Genomic DNA, 16,686 nt, shown 5'->3' with positions numbered 1-16,686 from the left:
CGGTCCGGGCGAAGGGTAGACGGCGGCGGCCCCGATCCGGGCAGGAGCAAGGGGGAGACGGCGGCCCCAGTCCGGGCACAGGGAGAGCAGCAGCGGCCCCGGCCCCGGTCCGGGCGAAGGGTAGACGGCGGCGGCCACGATACGGGCAGGAGCAAGGGGGAGACGGCGGCCCCGGCCTCGGTCGAGTGAGGCAGGTGGAGGCCCCGGTCCGGACAGGGAGTGGGAGGCGGCGGCCCCAGTCCAGGCACAGGGAGAGCAGCAGCGGCCCCGGCCCCGGTCCGGGCGAAGGGTAGACGGCGGCGGCCCCGATCCGGGCAGGAGCAAGGGGGAGACGGCGGCCCCAGTCCGGGCACAGGGAGAGCAGCAGCGGCCCCGGTCCGGGCGAAGGGTAGACGGCGGCGGCCCCGATACGGGCAGGAGCAAGGGGGAGACGGCGGCCCCGGCCTCGGTCGAGTGAGGCAGACGGAGGCCCCGGTCCAGGCAGGGAGTGGGAGGCGGTGGCCCCAGTCCAGGCACAGGGTGAACTGCGGCGGCCTCGGCCCCGGTCCGGGCAGTATGGACCGACCTAGGAGGGGAGGCAGACCCCTCCAGCCCGGGTAAGAAACCTGCATAGGAGAAGGCCACTCCGATATAAAACCTACGGGTTTTACTGTATTCCAAAAGAAAAAGCCTAAAAGGGTTTTTTTTTAAAAAAGTATATCAAACAAACTGGATGATAATTGTTTGTAGAACTTTCTGAGTTTCTCCAATATTTTATTGTTATCTTAAAAGAAATGTTTAGAAAAAATGTTCTGAATTTCATCCATGTTATTTATTCCACACACTTTTCTCCACTCTCCTTTCATTCTCCCCAACACAAATGTTTACAGTATTCTCATAACTGTTTCTTACTGACATGAAATCACAATTGATAGTTCAAGATGCAGTTTGTTTCTATCTGTACATTTTTCTTGACATTGGCATTACAAAGAAGGTCAACATTTATTGCGCATCCCTAAATGAACTGAGGTGTTCAGGAGCTGCCTTCTACATCTTTTGGAGTCTACGTAACAACAAGGCTCTTGGATGGGGAATGTGAGGATTTAAACTCACAGCAATGAAAGACGTGCAATATATTTTCAAGTCAGAATCACAGATTTAGCATACTATTGCACTCACTGCTTTGTCCTTGTTAGTGTAGTTGCATTTATTTGTGAGATAGAAGGAGGTCTCTAGCCCGTCAGGTCTACACTGTCTCTTTGAGCACACCCCTCAGTCCCATTCTTGTACTATTTCCCTGCAGCCTACTCTTTCTCTGTATACGCTTATCTTAAGCGTAAACAGAGCCGTTGTCATACCCACACTCCTGTTCGGCTCCGAACCATGGGTCCTCTACCGGCATCACCTACGGCTCCTAGAACGCTTCCACCAGCGTTGTCTCCGCTCCATCCTCAACATCCATTGGAGCGCTTTCATCCCTAACGTCGAAGTACTCGAGATGGCAGAGGTCGACAGCATCGAGTCCACGCTGCTGAAGATCCAGCTGCGCTGGATGGGTCACGTCTCCAGAATGGAGGACCATCGCCTTCCCAGGATCGTGTTATATGGCGAGCTCTCCACTGGCCACCGTGACAGAGGTGCACCAAAGAAAAGGTACAAGGACTGCCTAAAGAAATCTCTTGGTGCCTGCCACATTGACCACCGCCAGTGGGCTGATATCGCCTCAAACCGTGCATCTTGGCGCCTCACAGTTTGGCGGGCAGCAACCTCCTTTGAAGAAGACCGCAGAGCCCACCTCACTGACAAAAGGCAAAGGAGGAAAAACCCAACACCCAACCCCAACCAACCAATTTTCCCCTGCAGCCGCTGCAACCGTGTCTGCCTGTCCCGCATCGGACTTGTCAGCCACAAACGAGCCTGCAGCTGACGTGGACTTTTACCCCCTCCATAAATCTTCATCCGCGAAGCCAAGCCAAAGAAGAAGGACTCTTTCTCATATGCCCACCTGCTCCACCCTGATTCTCCTACCATCATTTAGACCAAGGATAATTTATACTAGTCAATTAACCTTCCAGGACAACTTTGGAATATGGGTGGAAAACTGGGGGAATCATGTACACACAAGAAGAATTTGCAAAAACCAGACAGCACTAGAGACCAAGATTGAAGCTTGATGAAAGGAACTGGGAGTCAGCAGCACGACCCACCACTCCATTATGCCATCCAGGTGTTTAAGAAGCAAAACTGAGTAACTATTGTGTATTTCTGTAGATGGCAAACTGTAGCCGGTTGTGGAGAGAACTAATGCATAACTGAATCGATTTTGTCTTCAAGAGCTTATGCTTCTTGGATGTTGCAGGAACTGCACTATTCTGCAAGCAGCTTCTGATTTGTGCCTTATAAATAGTGGAAAAACTGAAGGGGGTCTCAAAGTGAGTCCCTTGCCACAGAATACCCAATCTTTTGACCTGCTTTTGTAACCATGACATTTACTGTATGTGACAGGTCCAATACAGGCTTTGGTGCTGGATTCCTCTGACATATCGATGTGGGCGGGAGTCAAAGATAGAAATGCATTGAAAACCAAGCATATGTGGTTTGACGTTTTCTTGTTGAGATGCTCACTGCATGTGCTTCTTCACTTGATAAGGAATTACAAATGGCAATGAAGATCAGTGTACATCCCCTCTTCTAACTTTATTGTTTTATTGATGAGCAACAGACAATGCTTGGGCCGAGAAATAATTTAGCAGTAATATTTTGAGGGTTTACATCAGTGGTTCTCAACCTTTTTCTTTTCACTCACATACCATTTTAAGTAATCCCTATGCCATCAGTACTCTGTGATTAGTCAAGGATTGCTTAAGGTAGTATGTGAATGGGAAAGGAAAGTTGAGAATCACTAACGAATTAGTCAATTAGGTACGATTAAAACAGTGGTTTTCTTTTCACCCACATACTACCTTAAGCAATCCCTGACTAACCACAAAGCACCTATGGCATAGAGAATACTTAAAAGTGGTATGTGAGTGAAAAGAAAAAGGTTGAGAACCACTGGTTTAGATGATAGGCAAGAAACAATCACAACCATCAATCTTATTGCAAAGAACAGTAATATCACTGTCATCTTCCCAGCAATATCAAAAATTTGCCTGTTATGCCCTGTCCACAAAAATCAGGACAAATCCCTTCTGGACAATTATGGCACCATTAGTCTATCCCCAATCAATGTTAATGGATTTTGGATTTACCACAGCTCCATGATGCATACTAAATGTCAGTAATGTCAAGTATAGGTACTCTCACCTCATCTCAGGAATTTTGCTCTTTGGTCTATGTTTGAACCAAGAATAAAGAAATCTAGAGTTGAATGGTCCAACAGAAACTCAAGTTATGCTCGTGGAACAGGTTGTGAATGAATAAATGTAGTATGGCACTGTAACAGATTATGTAATTTTTATATTGTATATAGATATGTTTTAAAGGAGATAAATTATGGCAGGTTTTTTAGTGTCACATACAAACACTTCAAAACAGATCTCATTTAAAATGCCAGAGCTCTGCTCAAGCCAGACAATCCAGGCTCCAAGTGCCTTTGCACAAACTTTGAAGAATGCCTATAAGGACTTCACAAATAGGTGTTAATTGGACATGCTGTGGAGTAATGGATTATTATTTTGGAAAGCAACAATTGAACAAACTCAGAAGATTAGGTCCAGAGCTACAGTTCAGCAGAAGTAGCTCGGACCGGAACATGACAAGCTGGCAAGCTTGTGGAAAAACCCCATTTTGTAGACAGTTGTGAGTTCTTAGCTCAGCTTGTTCAAAGCCCTTGTGGTCCATAAAAGAGGAGATGGCTGGCTGTCTAATGTTTCACCTGAAATAAGGTAAGCAGAAAAGGAACTCCGTGGTGACCTGAAAGAAAGAGGTTATCATCTAGAAAACCCTGATGGGGCAAGTTTCTTTGGCAAGACCCTAAAGTGGCTGATTGGAAGGATTAGTTTGTGTGTGTCCAATGAGCAACAAATCTCTCTCTCTGAAAATCGACAAGAACCTTCCTGAGAAATAACCATTTACTTTTCAAGTCCCAAATCCTGGTGAAGATCCATAAATGTTAAATTCTGTGCACAGTATAAAAATTGCCTGATACCTGTGAACTTGGAGGAGTAAGAAGTGAGATTGGACTCTGAATCAAAGAACCTTTCTGAACTTATATACACATTACATACACGTGCACTTAGAATTAGAAGTGGGTTAAATTGTTAATAGTAATAAGTTAAAGTTTGATCCTGTTTTCATGTTTAAAAATAATTAAAAGAAACTTTTGTTAAAGTAACCATTTGTCTTGGTAAATTTCTATTGCTGCTGGGTTTTGGGGTCATCTGAGCCCATAACATTACCATTGTTGACAACACTTTCTATCCTTTTGCAGATGTTGGGGATAGACTAATGGTGCCATAATTGTCCAGAAGGGATTTGTCCTGATTTTTGTGGACAGGGCATAACGGGCAAATTTTTGATATTGCTGGGAAGATGACAGTGATATTTACTGTTCCAGAATAGCTTGGTTAGAGCTTGGCTATTTCTGGAGGACAAGCCTTCAGTTCTCCAATCAGTATGCTCGTGCTTCCACCTATTTCTTGATACCCAGTGCACAAACTCAAACTGACTAAAGCCTGGCATCTGTGCTCACAAGAACCCCATGAGCAAGCTGGTATGAATTATTCAGTCAGAAACTCTACTTAAAGATGGAGCCTCATCTTTGTCTTTCAGTCTCAGGGTTCTTGCATCACTGAGAATGGGCATATTCCAAGCACCTCCCACTAGCTTTTCAATTCTCCATCATCATTCATGTGGAGCTTCTCTGATCTGCTGATTGTGGAATTGCTTAGCTGTTGAATCGCATGCTGCACCAGAGGGTTAACAAACATATAATTTCAGGCAATCAATTTGCTGAGCACCTGTGCTCTGTCCATAGGGCCAACCCAAGTCCCTGGTTATACACCATTTCAACTCCCTTTTCCATTCCCACCAAAACCTGCCTGTCTTCGGCTTTCTCCACTGTCAGGATCATGTAAACTAGAAGAGCAGCACTTCATATTCTGCCTGGGTACTCTATAATTGTACTCTATAATAGACAATGGTCTATTCATTTTATGACATCATTTCAATTAGCACCTACTTGTGAAATGTGCATAGCATTCTCCATAATTTCTGCAAAGTTCACTGAATATGAATTCTTCAGTATTTCATGTAAGATCTGTATTGAAATGTGTGTATATATGTAACCTACTCTAATTTTACCAAATTCTCCCAATATTTATCTACATTACAATACTCATAGATCCTCTACTTAAGAAATCTCTCTAATAGTTTGCACACCATTGACATAAGACTTACCGGTCTATAATTCCCAGGAATCTCCCTATTACTCTTTTTTTAAACAAAGGGACAAAATTTGCCATTCCCCAATCCACTAACACCTCCCCTGAGGCCAAAAGAGGACTCAAAGATTATACCTATTGCCCGAGCTATCTCCTCTCACTTTCCACAGCAACCTGAAGCATATCATGTCTGACCCCCAAAGACTTATCAATCTTGAGATTTTTAAGAAGATCCAACATTTCCTCTTCCTTAATCTACACATTGTCCAGCACACAAGCCTGTTCTATTTCGACTTCACCCTGATCTTGTGAATGCTGAAGCCAAGTATTAATTTAGGACCTCCCCAATCTCCTCCGCCTCCAGGCATGTTGCTTCATTTAACGGCCCCACCCTCATTCTCATTATCCCTCTGTTCTTCACATATGCAAGAATGCTTTGGGGTTCTCCTTAATCCTACATGCCAAGGCCTTCTCATGCCCCCTTTGAGCTCACCTAAACCTTTCCTAAAGCTCCTTCCTGGCTCCCACATACTTCTCATAAGCCCTTCCTGCTTCCTATATCTAATGCATGTTTCCTTTTCCTCTTGACAAGCTCCCTCACAAGTTTTGTCAACCATGATACCCTTTACCTACCACCTTTTACCTGTCCTAGTGTGACAAACCAATCCTGAACACAGCACAAGTGGTCCCTAAACTTCCTCCACATTAGTTCTGGGCTTTCACCTTGAACATCTGTTTCCAGTTTACACTAACTCGTTCCTGCCTTACCCGATTGTAATTAGCCTTTCCACAATACCATGCAAGTGCAGCAAACAATTAAGAAGGTATGTTAGCCTTTATTGCAAGAGGATTTGAATGTAATAATAGATATTGTTATGAGCCCAGAGGACCCCAAACATGAAAACAGAATCACACTTTAACTTATCACTATTCACTTAACACCCTTCATGTGTGTGCAATGTGTATGTAAGTTCAGAAAAATTATTCGATTCATAGTCCAATCTCACTTCTCACTCCTCCAAGTTCACTGGTTGTACGCAATTCTTATACTGTGCACAGAATTTAGCATTTAAGTTCACCAGGCTTTGGCGCTTGAAAGGTAAATGGTTACCACTCAGGAAGGTTCTTGTTGGTTTTCAGAGAGAGATTTGTTGTACACTGGATACCCACAACTGATTCCTCTTTTTAATAAGACAATTCAGTGTCTTGCCAAAGAAACTTGCCTCATCAGGGTTTTTCCAGATGATAACCTCTTTCTTTCAGGTCACCACAGAGTTCCTTCTTGTTTCTCTTATTCGAAGTGAAACATTAGACAGCCTGTCCTCTCCTCTTGCATGAACCACAAGGAATTTGACCAGGCTGAACTAAGCACTCAAAACCCATTTTCCAAATGGGGGTTTCCACAAACTTGCCAGCTTGTCCTGTTCCAGTCCCAGCTGCTGCTGCTGACTGTAAAACTGCAGAACTGATCTCTGTCTGTCTCTCTCTCTCTCTCAGAAAGAAGCCCTGTTTTACCCTCTCTCTGCTTGCAAAACCACGTGACCCTCCTAGAACAGCAAGTTCTACTCCAGACAGAATGTGGCTCCAACAAGTTCTTACATCTGTTGCCTTTTTGTAAACAACAATCCATTAGTGAAGTCTCTTGGTAACTCTCCAAAGCTTTTGCAAAGGCTCTGGAGCCGACGTGTCTAGCATGAGAAGAGCTCCAGTATTTTAAATAAAATCTGTTTTAAAGTGTTTTTATGTGACCTACATTAAAAACACCTGCCCCAATTTATCTTCCAAAAACATATCTATATGCTATGACAATATCTTGTCCCAACTACAAAAGGCCCTGCTGGGATTGCATCTGGAATATTGCAAATAGGTCTCATATCCCAATCTAAAGAATACTAGTACTAGAGGGAGTACAATGAAGGTTCCTGGGATTATAGATTTACCAAATGACAAAAAATTAAACAGATTTGGCCAATATTCTTTTAACACTAGGTGAATGAAATTCAATCTCATTAAAACATACTAAATTCTTATCATGTTAGATGTGGAGATAATGCTTCCCATAGTTGGTCATAGTCTCAAAAAAATGGCCTAAGATTAGAATTTTTTTCCACCTCAATTGTAATAAACCTTTGGAATTTTCTACCTAAGAGATCTGTTGAGACTCATTTCTCAGTTGCTGAGTATATTGGAAAAAATAGATTCTTACATATTTAGATATTGAGACTCAAGGAGACATGGGATTTGAGCAGAAGTGTAGTAATTAAGTAAAAGAACAGCCATGATCTCAGAATCAAAATTTATTGTCACGAAATTCAGTGTTTTGCGACAACACAGTGCAAACATTCATATTATGAACCATCTTACAACAATATATAAAAAAGAAAAATAGTAGCGCATGAAAAGAAAGGCAATGTCTTTGGTCCATTGATCATTCAACAATCTGATGGCAACAGGGAAGAATCTGATGGCAACAGGGAAGAAGCTGGCCCTGTGCTGCTGAGTGCTTGTTTTTAGGATTCTGTACCTCCTTCCTGATGGTAGCAGAGTGAAGAGGGCATGGCCTGGGTGGTGGGGGACTTTGAGGATAGAGGTTGCTTTTTTAAGACAAGGCCTCATGTAGATGTGCTCAATGGAGTGAAATCTGGTGCCTGTGATGTTGCAGGCTGAGTTAACAACCCTCTGGAATTTTTTCTTGTCCTGATATTTGGTGCCTCCATACCAGACAATGATGCAATCAGCCAGAATGCTTTCCACGGTACACCTGTAGAGGTTTACGAGAGTCTACAGTGACATACTGAATCTCCTCAAACACCTCACAAAGTATAGCTGCTGGCAAGCCTTCTTTGTGATTGCATCACAGTCAGGAATTTGAAGTTCTTGACTCTCTCTACTACTGAACCGTCCATGAGGACTGGGTCGTGTTCCCCTGACTCCCTCCTGAAGTCCACACTCATCTCTTTGGCTTTGCTAGCATTGAGCGCAAGGTTGTTGTTGTCACACCACTTAAAGAGTTGATCAATCTCCTTCCTGTATGCTTCCTCATCTTAATAAATACTGTTTTCTTGTTCATGTATTTACAGATAAAACAATGCAGGCACTCCATCAACAAGCATTCTAGCATGCCAATGAAAACACTTCTTGCAAAATTCTCTCATGATAATACAATAATTTGCATTCATTAAGACTGTCTTATTTTTATGCAAGATTAACACATCATCTTGGAACATTCTCAGTGATAACAATATAGTTTTTCAAGACAGTAATCTTTCAGCTTATACCTTGTTGCCAAATTTTGGATTGTAATTTTTAATTTTTCAATCAAACTATGGCTCTCTTGCTCCAATGCAGCTTCAAGTAGAATAATAGTTTTTTTTTCTTTTTCTTGCACTATTTTTATTTATTTTGTAAGGTGGTTTATATAAATGTTTGCACTGTGACGCTGCCACAAAACAACAAATTTTGTGAAATGTTCATAAATTGATTCTGAAATGAAGCAGGATGATTGCCACATTTGGACTCATTGCCATCTATTACATTTCACAAAAGCACCATCATTTCAGGAATTGAGAAAAAAACATTTTAGTATTGTAACTAATTGATTATAAAAGGGCAGCACCTCTTGTTTCATGACAGCATCAACCGAAACTCATAATAATACACAGATATTCATTTCAACTCAACATCCGGTTTCTAATCTAAGGAAATACACCATGAACTGGAGCAAATTGATACACTAAAGACAGCAAGAGCTTTTTTCATATTATTGTAAGTCTACTGACATGCTGATTTCAACTGTGGAGCTGTGCAATGACTAAAAGGCAAAGAGAAATGAAATAGTTATACCCCGCTTTACGAACACTGGCTTTACACAAATTTGCTTTTACGAAGAAACCAGTGTTCACTTTTACAAAAGCAGCGAGCAGTTACAGAGGCTGCGCGTGCATCCCGAGGCTGTGTGCACACTGCAAGCAGCTCCTTCCCCAGGAACTACAAAAAGATTTCAATAGATAGATGACTATCTTCCACTCTCTCCTCCATCCTAGTCTACTGTACCTCCCACCCAGTGGTGTCACTAGGGTTGGTGTCACCCCCACCCTCCTACTTGGACCAAGTGTACAAGGGTACCGAGTGTAGAAGAAATAGGTGTGTGTTCCTTGTGTGTCCGGGGTGACGGTGGTGGCAGTGAGCTGTGGTGGGGCTCTGACCAGAGTGCATTAAAAGGTTCAAAAAGTAAATTTCTACTTTGTCAGCTGTGTATTTATCATATCATTCCTGCTTTTAATAAATGTATGTGTTATTTGGTAGGTTATTTTTTGGGTTTGGGAATGCTAAAATAAAATTTCCCATAGAAATCAATGGTAATCGCTTCTTCACTTTATGCTATTTTGGCTTATGAAAGATTCTGTAGGATCACACCAGTTTCATAAACTGGGGCATACCTATGTAGAAGGCTTGAAGTCCAGAAACCTTGACTGACCACTTAGTTGAACTATTTCATAGACCTCCCTAAACTTCACCTATGTGCCAAATCCTTGAGTGAGCAGTGATCAGGAAAGAGATTCCTTCACCATGCAAAGAAAATCTCAGACCTTCCCTCTCAACAAAGATAATAAAAACTGTCAAAACTGGCACTGCACAGAAATTATCCCCTCCCATAGGGATTTAAAGAAACTGGTAACTCTCTATATATTTATGACCATAGTGAAACACTGCACGTAAGCCATTTTGTTTTAGAAAAGAAAAAAAATCCAAATGAAACACTTTATAGAAAATCTGTAAATTTGGCAAAACACACAATTTTAATCCAAAGGTAGAAAGGTAAACTGAAAACTACAGTAATCATAATCTATAATGTAGACCCTGACTTGCAATAGAGTTCCGTTCCAGGACTCGCATTGCACGTCAAAATTATCATAAGTTGAAACAGTACCAACGTCTCCATTCCTGCCGCTCTGTGAACCACTTGAGTACATGTTCTGACATTAAGTGTCAAACAAATATAAATTAATGTCTATTAACCACAAATTTTGTACAGAAATTGTCAAGAATAGTATTTTAACTCTGGTTTATGATTGGCATACCTTTTTTTCCTCTCTCACACAGATTTTCTCAGGATTTAATACCCCACTCCTGCTGGGAGCCCAAGCACTGTGAGCTGCGGTTTGGCTACCCCTGCTCTAGATGTTCCCTATGCCTTATTCAGAAGAGCTTTAGGGACATTCTTTCAGAAATCATCTTCCAAAATGACAAAAATGATTGGAGACAGAGAGAGTCTGAAAGAGGAAAGAGGTGTCAGAACTAGTTCAAGAAAACCGACTTGGATGATTTCTGACATTTCTCCCCCCACTTTCTGACCATTGTAACTTTGAAATATTGTAAGTCAGAACACTGTAAGTCGGGGTCTATCTGTAGATGAAACCTGACTTTTCTTTTGTCACTTAAAAATAAAATATTAAGTAATCTAAGCTAAGTGGGGAAAAAAAAATCTTCCCGTGTCTGCAGGCGTTTTCCCCGGTGGTTTTGGTTTCCTGCCACTCCTGTACCAGGGGTGTAGGTCAATTGCATGTAAATTGTGCGGCATGGACTCATGGGCCGAAATAGCCTGTTTCCATGCTGTATGTCTAAAAAACTTTCCCCCAAAAAATTAAAATTATGAATATTAAAATCTATATCACCAACTAAGACCAATAAGACCAAAACTGTCTGCTGCAGCTACAATGGTTATTGAGTAGTAACAATTTCAAAATCAGCATTGATAGGTGTTCCCTATCAAATCAAGTCAATCTGCAAAGTGTACAGCCAAATATATGAATGACAAGGAGCTCAAACAAGGTGTTTAATCAGGGTTCCTCATTGATCTTGGAACTTTAATTTTTTTCTCCTTTCTTACTTTTGCAAGATGGTGTTGGAGCATGGCAACTCTTTGTTAATCTTTAAAGAACACTGGTTAGACCTCATTTGGAGTATTGTGCCATTCTCATCACTATACTGTAGGAAAGATGGAGAAAGTGCAGAGGAAATTCACCAGAATGTTGCCTGGATTTGGAGCATTTTAGTTATGGGGAAATATGTATATAGGCTGGACTTATTTTCCCTGGAGCAAAGGAGATGAGGGGTGAGCTGATAAAAATTATGTAAGATTATGAAAGACATGGATAGTCAAAATCTTTTTCTCTTGACAGGGGTATCAAAATAAGAGGACATAGTTTTCAGATAAGGTAGGAGTTTTGAAGAGGATCAGAGGTATATGTTTATTTTTATATAGAGATATCTGGATCTCATTGCCAAAGGAGATGGTGGAATCTATTACTATGTTTAAGAGGCCTTTGGACAAGCATATCAAGAAACGGATTGAATGCACACAAAGGGGATTAATGTAGATGGGCAAATAGGTTGCATGGTCATAGTGGCCTATTTCTTTGTCATACAACTTTGATTCAATGTATTTTACAGGTTTATTGGTAGTACCACCACTTCCACTAAGCCTAGAATCCTGAGATGTTTGAATCCAAACCCAGACTCAGTAATGTTTTATCATCATGGCTCTTGTTAGAAATATTCAAGATCAGTTTCTCTTGCTATATTTCCAGGTATCTTCTACTTCAAATACTCGATGTAAACTTTGTGGAATCCATTGCTAATCTGCATGGAATACATCCTTGTCCATCTTCTTTGGCTTGGCTTGGCTTCGCGGACGAAGATTTATGGAGGAGTAACGTCCACGTCAGCTGCAGGCTCGTTTGTGGCTGACAAGTCCAATACGGGACAGGCAGACATCTCCACTAACTGTGTAATATTCCCTCTGCTTACTGAAAGTCCCAGTTTACAAACTATTATGTAGTCAGAAAATTTTGTCTTGTAGTTTGAGATATGATGGTTTTGTAGTTTTCAGTATCCCTCCTCCACTTTCCCCTCCAGATTGGGTTAAACAAGACTCGATCTCATTCTTAGTCTTCATTAATGCTTGAGTCATTGAATGAGGCATGGTTTTAGCTTAGAAGGAATGTTATAGGTCAATATTTCATCAAGCAAAAGAGGCAAAGGGGTGAAATGAATCAGATTCACAATTTATTGCCACAAACATGTCACAAAATTTGTTGTTTTGCAGCAGAATTACAGGGGCAAATATCAACTACAAATTACATTAAAAAATAAATATATTAGAACAAAAAGAAGAGAAAATGAAGTAGTGTCTGTGGGTCATTGTCCATTCAAAATTCTGATGAGAGAGGGGAAGAAGCTGTTTCTGTACTTCAGGCTCCTGTACCTCTTTCATGATGGTAGCAGTGTGAAGAGGGCATGGCCTGGGTAGAGAGGGTCCTGGATGAGAAGGGCTGCTTTCTTAAGACACCACCTCTTGTAGATGTCCTTGATGGGGTGAAGACTGATGCCCATAATGGTAGTCTTTTTCTGTTCTGTGCATTGGCACCTCCATACCAGACAGTGATGCAACCAGTCAGAATGCTCTACATGGAACACCTGTAGAAATTTGCGTCTTTGGTTACATCTCAAACTGCTCATGAAGCATAGCCGCTGGCGAACTTCTTTGTGATTGCATCTACATGGAGGCCCCCAAGACAGATCTTCAGAGACACTGACACACAAGAATTTGAAGTTCTTAACCCTTTCCACCCCTCAATGAGGACTGATTCATGTTCTCCTAATTTCCCTCTCCTGAGGTCTACAACCAGTTCCTTAGATTTGCTAACATTGTGTGCAACTCACTGATCTATCTCACTCCAGGATGCTTCCTCATTGGCATTTGTGATGACCGTGGTGCAAATTTATAGATGGCATTTGATTTGTGCCTAGCCACATAGTCATGGGTGTAGAGCAAGTAGAGCAGTGGGCTAACCATGCATCATTGAGGAGACACATTGTTTTCAATTTGTACTGACTGTGATCTTCTGATGAAGTAGTTGCTGGTGGAGGTGCAGAGGCCAAGATTTTGGACCTTGTTGACAAGTACTAAGGGTATGATTGTGTTGAAAGCTGAGCTGTAGATGATAAAGAGTACCCTGGTGTACATGCTGCTGAGTTGAATGGAGTGCCAAGGAGATTGCATCTACTGTGGAACGACTGTGGCAGTAGGCAAATGGCAGTCTCCAGATCTTTACTTAGGTACAAGTTCATTCTTGTTATGACCATCCTCTCAAAACATTTCACCTTTAACATCTCCCTGAGTAGCACTGTGGTCCCAACATGCTTCAAAGCCGGCATCATTGTCCCTGTGCCAAAGAAGTCGTCTGTGTCCTGCCTTAACGCACTCATGCCAATCGTCATGAAGTGCTTTGAGAGGCTCATCATGGGGCACATCAAACACTTGCTGCTCTCCTCACTGGACCCCCTGCAGTTCGCATATAGATCCAACCGGTCCACGGACAATGCTATTGCTACTGCCCTTCATCTAGCCCTCACCGACCTGGAAAATAAAGACTCGTATGTTCAAATGCTGTTTATTGACTCTAATTCGGCATTCAACATGATCATACTCCAGTACCTGATAAGGAAGTTGGGCCTGCTGGAATCTCAACTTCCTGACAGGGAGACCTCAAGCAGCCCAGATCGGAAACAGCACCTCCAAGACTATCACACTGAGCACGGGGGCCCGCGGGGCTGCGGGCTTAGTCCACTGCTATTTAATCTGCTGGCCTACGATTGGGCAGTCAAACACATCTCGTACCACATCATCCAAGTTCATTGACGACACAACAGTGGTGGGCCTTATCAGTAAGAAGGAGACAGCATTCAGAGACAAAGTGCAGACACTAACCAACTGCAACCTGTATTTGAACATTTAAAAAAAACAAGAGATGGTTGTCAACTTCAGGAGGGCCCAGGTAGATCACGCTCTCCTAATCATTGCCGGCTCTACTGTTGAGGCTGTCAAGAGAGTATCGAGTTCCTCGGAGTACCCCGGCAGAGAATCTCACCTGGTCCCTTAACACCAGCTCCATAGCCAAGAAAGCCCAGTAACGCCTTTACTTCCTGCGAAGGCTGAGTAAAGTCCATCTCTCACCCTCCATCTTTAGTACATTCTACAGAGGATCTATTAAGAGCATCCTATGCAACTGTATCACCACCTAGTTTAAAAGCTGTACCACCTCGGACTGCAAGACCCTGCAAAGGATAGAGAAATCAGCAGAAAAGACCATTGGGGAACCTCTTCTTAGCATGGAGGGCATCTGCTACATTTGATGCAGGCAGAAAACAATAAACATTGTGAAAAACTCCACACATCCCACTTGTAGCTGTTCTCCCTTCTCCCATACGGCAGGAGGTATTGAAGCACTCGGCCCCTTACGTCCAAGGTGGGAAACAGCTTTTTCCCCAAGCCATCAGGTTCCTGAACTCACAGTATAGATGTGCATAGTGTGCCATGGACTTTCAGTGTATACATCTTAATACTTAATATTTTATTGTATTAACTGCTTTCCTAACTTGTATCTATGTAAATATGCTTTGTTGTTCTGGAGAAACACTATCTCGAGCATGGTATGAACGATGAATAAAGTTGACTTGACTTGATCACAGTAGTTGTGGGTGCCACTGGATGATAGTCATTGAGACAGCTCACTCTGCACTCTTGGACTTCTGCATGATTTTGAAGCAGGTAGGAACCTCCCAATACAGCAATGATAGGTTCACTCTCTTGAAGGATGTTATGACGTTGGCCCCAGAGGCAGATATCATGGGGTTGTCAGCTTCTACAGGGATTCTTATTGGTATCACTGAGTTCTCCTTTTCAAATCAAGCATAAAAAGGTAGTGAAGCTTCACAGCCATTTATGATGTTCATCCCAATCTTGTAGGATATAATGGCCTGCAATCCGTGCTATAGCTGACAGGTATTGGACTCTGTAACAGCATCCATTGGAATCACCTCTTTGCTGCTGAGATGGCCTTCCGTAGGTCGCACCTGGAATTCCTGTAGCGATCTCGATCACCAGTCTTAAACACCCTCGACCTTGCTCTCAGCAGGTTGCAATTAATTTGCTTCTATTATTAAGATTGACTTGTAATTTCTGCCTATCCAGAGAGTTTTGTCCAATCACCTTTTGTCACTATTAGTAATATCACGTTATTTATTTGCTTATGTTTTCTTCCATCTGAGCATTCAATATTAAAGTCATTGACCTCTACCAACATCTCAAATTTTGTATATAGATTTATCAGGAGGAAAAATTTGTAGAGTTCCTTCATGTCTGTGCCCAGCCAAATTTGAATGCAGAAGGTCAATATATGTTGACAATTAATACATAGAACAGCTGAATCATAGAGTTATACAACATATGAAACAGATACTTTTACCCACCATAAAATGCCTTTCTATAATATTCCATGCACTTAGACCTACCATGCCTTGCCAATTTAAGTCCTAGACCAGATATTTCTTAAAAGTTATGACAGTACTTATTCCCATCATCTTTTCAGGTACTACATTCAAGACTTCAGCCATCCTCTGTGTAAAAAAAATCTTCCTTTGATCTCCTCTAAATTCCTCACCTTAAACCTATGCCTTCTTAGACATCTCTGCCATGCAGAAAAATTTCTTACTAATCACCCTATCAGTCAGTCATGGTTTTGTACATTTCCATCACATTTTCTTCCAATGCCTTCTGCTCCAATGAAAAGAAACCCAGTCTATCGAGCTTCTCCTAACAGAAACGTTCCATCTCAGGCAACATCCTGCTGAACTTCTTCCACACCCTCTCCAGTGCAAGTACATTCCTCTTTTCATCTGAACTCAGAGGTGAGGATCCTGCCATTTTTCCAAAGTTGTGGTTCTTCTGCATGCCTGATAGAATGTTACAGGGGTGGGCAACTTTTTTCTGTAAACTCACATTCTACCTAAGTATTCCTTAATGCCATAAGTGCTCTGTGATTAGTAAGGGATTGCTTAAGGTGATATGTGAGTGGGAAGAAAATGCTTGAAAACCACTGCTTTAATCGTACCTAACGGACTTGTTATGTGCACAGTTTCATAACTCTTAAGAAATGGCCCAATGACAATTTTTCTCAAGCAAAATATTTCAGTAACAGTTGGGTCTAGAGCAGTGGTTCTCAACCTTCCCTTCCCACTCACATACCACCTTAAGCAATCCTTTAACCAATCACAGAGCAGTTACGGCATAGGGAATACTTTTTTTTATATAATTTTTTATTTTTGGCATAGGGAATACTTAAGGTGGAATGTGAGTTTTTAAAAAAGGTTGCCCACCCCTGTGTTGAAGCTTGGATGCATAATAACTTACATCAGATATACTCATACAAACTTATCGTTAGCCTCTTTTACTCAGCGCTTGAAAGCCGGATTTTATCCA

General features: G+C 41.9%; 1 protein-coding gene across 4 annotated transcripts in view; it reads right to left on the bottom strand.

The window, feature by feature from the left end:
- Positions 1 to 16,686, bottom strand: part of metap1d (methionyl aminopeptidase type 1D (mitochondrial)) — a 184,059-nt gene that overhangs the window by 166,110 nt on the left and 1,263 nt on the right. The gene's annotated exons all lie outside the window — the stretch shown is intronic.

The sequence above is a fragment of the Narcine bancroftii genome, chromosome 4 (assembly GCF_036971445.1).
Source record: "Narcine bancroftii isolate sNarBan1 chromosome 4, sNarBan1.hap1, whole genome shotgun sequence".
Lineage (NCBI taxonomy): Eukaryota > Metazoa > Chordata > Chondrichthyes > Torpediniformes > Narcinidae > Narcine > Narcine bancroftii.
The sequence above is the reverse complement of the archived record's forward strand: the minus strand, read 5'-3'. Positions and strand labels throughout refer to the sequence as shown.